This window comes from Hyla sarda, unplaced genomic scaffold (genome assembly GCF_029499605.1).
Source record: "Hyla sarda isolate aHylSar1 unplaced genomic scaffold, aHylSar1.hap1 scaffold_189, whole genome shotgun sequence".
Classification (NCBI taxonomy): Eukaryota; Metazoa; Chordata; class Amphibia; order Anura; family Hylidae; genus Hyla; species Hyla sarda.
In genome coordinates this window covers 460,680-466,679 of record NW_026608543.1, presented here as the reverse complement: position 1 = coordinate 466,679, position 6,000 = coordinate 460,680, and the positions used below count along the sequence as shown (strand labels likewise).

The 6,000-nt window shown below is 45.4% G+C and overlaps 2 non-coding genes across 2 annotated transcripts; both read right to left on the bottom strand.

Annotated features, from left to right (window-relative positions):
* Positions 1–1,999: 1,999 nt before the first annotated feature.
* Positions 2,000–2,190, bottom strand: LOC130315886 (U2 spliceosomal RNA). Its single transcript, XR_008863315.1, has one exon. It is a non-coding gene; the product is annotated as a U2 spliceosomal RNA (small nuclear RNA).
* Positions 2,191–4,264: 2,074 nt separating this feature from the next.
* LOC130315893 (U2 spliceosomal RNA) lies at positions 4,265–4,455 on the bottom strand. Its single transcript, XR_008863321.1, has one exon. It is a non-coding gene; the product is annotated as a U2 spliceosomal RNA (small nuclear RNA).
* Between the last annotated feature and the right edge of the window lie 1,545 nt (positions 4,456–6,000).

Genomic DNA, 6,000 nt, shown 5'->3' with positions numbered 1-6,000 from the left:
CTCTGGGCTGGGGGGCAGTCAACCACCAGTACACACAGCAGAACCTAAACCCATACCATTATTGCTAAGCAGCAAGACAGGGGCCCATTGCACTCCCACGGGGCCTTTTTGAATGCAATCCATAACCCGGATTTGCCAGGAACCCTTCTTACTCCTCCTACTTGCATGTGACACTGGGCTTAGGATCTGCATAGGAAACACACACACAAGCACACACCTACCTTTGTTGCCTGCAGATGCCTCCTTGGCTGTCCCCAAACGGTATCAAACCAACACCCACGGGAAGCTGTAAGCATAGAGGACATGCCTGCACCCCATTGGACTTACCTGTGTGGGTTAAATCCGGGTTATTTGACAACCTATGGCGGTGATGGTTCTGCTCAGGCAGAGCAGTGCTGATGCTCCTCATAAAGCTGTCGCTGCTGTGAAGGTTCTAGGTGACATCACAAATCCCTATGGTTACATACACAACAAAGCTGGGTTGTTGTTGTTTACACTCTGCAAGGCCTGTGGAAGTGAGTGACATCATAGCACTGTAGTTCTGAGGGTTCTAGATGGATGCAACAATCTCCTGTTGCTTCTATGAAGGCCATAATAGACGACATCACCAAACAGCTCCATAGTCACATACACAGCAAAGGAGAGATGTTGTTTACACCTAGTGATGTCAGTGGTATTGAGTGACATCACAGCACAGTGCTAAGGCTCCTGGGCCTGGACACAGCAGCGGCTGCAATATCTCAACGGAGAATACGTTTATATATATGTGTGTGTGTGCGCGTATATATATATATATATATATATATATATATATATATATATATATATATTCTCCGCCGAAATCACTTTTAAACCCATTTCCACCTTTTTTTCCCTTCTCTTCCTCTTACTTTTTTTTCACGTTTTTTTACGTTTTTCTCCTTTTCGCCTCTTTTCTGGGCGTATTATTCTTCTTTTTCTTCTTTTTTTTCGTCTAATGCATACCCCATCAGTGCAGCAATGCTTATTCAATACCGCCAGCAGATGGAGACACTGGGGGATAATTTTCTAAGGATTTATACTGATTTTTCCTGTCTGAATTTGTCACACAGAAAGTTGCAGGCCAAATATGTGTGACATTTCTGCGACTTTAGCTTCTAGAGCATTTTTACAACATTATACATAGGTGCTGAATACATAAAAAGCGACTGTTCAGCGACAGACAAGTCGCATCGGCTGAAAGTAGGCCAGAATGTCAGTCCATGTTGGAGCAGGTTTAGATACAGTCTAAAGTATAGATCTCAAAGTCTGTGCACAGAATTTAGCAAGGGCCTCGCACCTTCTGATGCATCAGGTAGGTGCACAATAGCATAGCCTAACCCTCTGTACTTTGGTCTATATTGATGCGGGACATAGACAGCCAGCTGATGACCAATCCATTAGTGCAATGGATGGCTGGAAGCATTTGTCTTTGCCTTTGCAATACCACAGAAGCAATGCATGGTCAATGTACAGCAATGACACACCTGTGTGAACAGCCAGGAGACCCCCCCCATGTTATGTTACATAGTTACATAGTTAGTACGGTCGAAAAAAGACATATGTCCATCAAGTTCAACCAGGGAATTAAGGGGTAGGGGTGTGGCGCGATATTGGGGAAGGGATGAGATTTTATATTTCTTCATAAGCATTAATCTTATTTTGTCAATTAGGAACATTCAGCACCCACCCGCTATCAAGGCAGCTGCCTATCATGTCATGCCCTACCTGCACAGGTGTGCTGGCTACTCAAATGATCCAATTAAGGAGGCCATTTAGTCAGCAGCAGCAGAAGTCCTGTGCCTGGACGCTCCAACAGCGGCCAGACACAAGCAGAAGCAGAAGCAGCAGAAGCAGCAGCAGCACCACCTTTTGTTTTTTGGCTGCAGCAGCAGCAGCAAGGCCCACAGGGCTGGCTAGCTGGCTAGCCAGCAAGCAGGTAGCAATGAAAGTAGGAATCTTTCTTTTTAACCCTGTAAGGGGGTGGTGCACTGTACCCGAAGATACTGCCATATCGGGTCAATGCATAGGGCGACGGAAGCAAGCTTCGAAATCGGCCCCCGTTCTCAAAAATCCATTTAATATATGGTCCCCAGATAGGGGACGTATCAGATATTAAACTGATAAGAACAGATACTACACTTGATCTTAGCCAAAAGGCCGAGAAGCGATAACCGTGAAAGGGGCGGGCCCAACAAGGTCCCCTTCATGGGCACTATCACTGCTTGCTGTCAGGGAGGCTGCCAGACAATTTTCCATGCACACTCTGGGCTGGGGGGCAGTCAACCACCAGTACACACAGCAGAACCTAAACCCATACCATTATTGCTAAGCAGCAAGACAGGGGCCCATTGCACTCCCACGGGGCCTTTTTAAATGCAATCCATAACCCGGATTTGCCAGGAACCCTTCTTACTCCTCCTACTTGCATGTGACACTGGGCTTAGGATCTGCATAGGAAACACACACACAAGCACACACCTACCTTTGTTGCCTGCAGATGCCTCCTTGGCTGTCCCCAAACGGTATCAAACCAACACCCACGGGAAGCTGTAAGCATAGAGGACATGCCTGCACCCCATTGGACTTACCTGTGTGGGTTAAATCCGGGTTATTTGACAACCTATGGCGGTGATGGTTCTGCTCAGGCAGAGCAGTGCTGATGCTCCTCATAAAGCTGTCGCTGCTGTGAAGGTTCTAGGTGACATCACAAATCCCTATGGTTACATACACAACAAAGCTGGGTTGTTGTTGTTTACACTCTGCAAGGCCTGTGGAAGTGAGTGACATCATAGCACTGTAGTTCTGAGGGTTCTAGATGGATGCAACAATCTCCTGTTGCTTCTATGAAGGCCATAATAGACGACATCACCAAACAGCTCCATAGTCACATACACAGCAAAGGAGAGATGTTGTTTACACCTAGTGATGTCAGTGGTATTGAGTGACATCACAGCACAGTGCTAAGGCTCCTGGGCCTGGACACAGCAGCGGCTGCAATATCTCAACGGAGAATACGTTTATATATATGTGTGTGTGTGCGCGTATATATATATATATATATATATATATATATTTCTCCGCCGAAATCACTTTTAAACCCATTTCCACCTTTTTTTCCCTTCTCTTCCTCTTACTTTTTTTTCACGTTTTTTTACGTTTTTCTCCTTTTCGCCTCTTTTCTGGGCGTATTATTCTTCTTTTTCTTCTTTTTTTTCGTCTAATGCATACCCCATCAGTGCAGCAATGCTTATTCAATACCGCCAGCAGATGGAGACACTGGGGGATAATTTTCTAAGGATTTATACTGATTTTTCCTGTCTGAATTTGTCGCACAGAAAGTTGCAGGCCAAATATGTGTGACATTTCTGCGACTTTAGCTTCTAGAGCATTTTTACAACATTATACATAGGTGCTGAATACATAAAAAGCGACTGTTCAGCGACAGACAAGTCGCATCGGCTGAAAGTAGGCCAGAATGTCAGTCCATGTTGGAGCAGGTTTAGATACAGTCTAAAGTATAGATCTCAAAGTCTGTGCACAGAATTTAGCAAGGGCCTCGCACCTTCTGATGCATCAGGTAGGTGCACAATAGCATAGCCTAACCCTCTGTACTTTGGTCTATATTGATGCGGGACATAGACAGCCAGCTGATGACCAATCCATTAGTGCAATGGATGGCTGGAAGCATTTGTCTTTGCCTTTGCAATACCACAGAAGCAATGCATGGTCAATGTACAGCAATGACACACCTGTGTGAACAGCCAGGAGACCCCCCCCATGTTATGTTACATAGTTACATAGTTAGTACGGTCGAAAAAAGACATATGTCCATCAAGTTCAACCAGGGAATTAAGGGGTAGGGGTGTGGCGCGATATTGGGGAAGGGATGAGATTTTATATTTCTTCATAAGCATTAATCTTATTTTGTCAATTAGGAACATTCAGCACCCACCCGCTATCAAGGCAGCTGCCTATCATGTCATGCCCTACCTGCACAGGTGTGCTGGCTACTCAAATGATCCAATTAAGGAGGCCATTTAGTCAGCAGCAGCAGAAGTCCTGTGCCTGGACGCTCCAACAGCGGCCAGACACAAGCAGAAGCAGAAGCAGCAGAAGCAGCAGCAGCACCACCTTTTGTTTTTTGGCTGCAGCAGCAGCAGCAAGGCCCACAGGGCTGGCTAGCTGGCTAGCCAGCAAGCAGGTAGCAATGAAAGTAGGAATCTTTCTTTTTAACCCTGTAAGGGGGTGGTGCACTGTACCTGAAGATACTGCCATATCGGGTCAATGCATAGGGCGACGGAAGCAAGCTTCGAAATCGGCCCCCGTTCTCAAAAATCCATTTAATATATGGTCCCCAGATAGGGGACGTATCAGATATTAAACTGATAAGAACAGATACTACACTTGATCTTAGCCAAAAGGCCGAGAAGCGATAACCGTGAAAGGGGCGGGCCCAACAAGGTCCCCTTCATGGGCACTATCACTGCTTGCTGTCAGGGAGGCTGCCAGACAATTTTCCATGCACACTCTGGGCTGGGGGGCAGTCAACCACCAGTACACACAGCAGAACCTAAACCCATACCATTATTGCTAAGCAGCAAGACAGGGGCCCATTGCACTCCCACGGGGCCTTTTTAAATGCAATCCATAACCCGGATTTGCCAGGAACCCTTCTTACTCCTCCTACTTGCATGTGACACTGGGCTTAGGATCTGCATAGGAAACACACACACAAGCACACACCTACCTTTGTTGCCTGCAGATGCCTCCTTGGCTGTCCCCAAACGGTATCAAACCAACACCCACGGGAAGCTGTAAGCATAGAGGACATGCCTGCACCCCATTGGACTTACCTGTGTGGGTTAAATCCGGGTTATTTGACAACCTATGGCGGTGATGGTTCTGCTCAGGCAGAGCAGTGCTGATGCTCCTCATAAAGCTGTCGCTGCTGTGAAGGTTCTAGGTGACATCACAAATCCCTATGGTTACATACACAACAAAGCTGGGTTGTTGTTGTTTACACTCTGCAAGGCCTGTGGAAGTGAGTGACATCATAGCACTGTAGTTCTGAGGGTTCTAGATGGATGCAACAATCTCCTGTTGCTTCTATGAAGGCCATAATAGACGACATCACCAAACAGCTCCATAGTCACATACACAGCAAAGGAGAGATGTTGTTTACACCTAGTGATGTCAGTGGTATTGAGTGACATCACAGCACAGTGCTAAGGCTCCTGGGCCTGGACACAGCAGCGGCTGCAATATCTCAACGGAGAATACGTTTATATATATGTGTGTGTGTGCGCGTATATATATATATATATATATATATATATATATATATATATAAATTAGTAGAATTCCGCAGCACACAATCCAAGTTGATGAAAAAAGTGAAGTTTTATTCCATAAACAGGTGAAAGTTACAGCGACGTTTCAACCAGCTCTCCTGGTCTTTCTCAAGCATAACACAAGTGAACAAAAGGACCCATTTTATGGGCTATACAATTACAAATCCAATTTAGTGAAAAAAGTACAAAATCAATATAAAGTGTACAAAATTCAAACAGTACATCACATAAACAAGTGTAAAAATATGTGTCAAATATATCTATATTCAATATATTATATAAATATAGACGTGAATCCCAAAATCATATAAAATCCCTAATAAGGTTCTGATCACCTATTCAGAACAGATGTGTGAGAATTAAAAAATCATTAAAAAACAATATTTGCAGTAACGGATCTGGGGATCACTCACCGCCATAATGGAGAATGTAAGCGTGGGTGAAAAGCGAATGCGCATGTGCGCCCAAGTACTATAGCGGAAGTCAGGGGATGTATCTAACATGTAGTCATGGTGACCATGTATGTACTGAGAGCGTCGGCCCTACTGCGCATTCTCGTGGTGTTCCAAGCCTCGCTCTCATATCAGGAGCTCCGTCTCCTACTGCGCACGCGCGCAGTGTTCCAGGC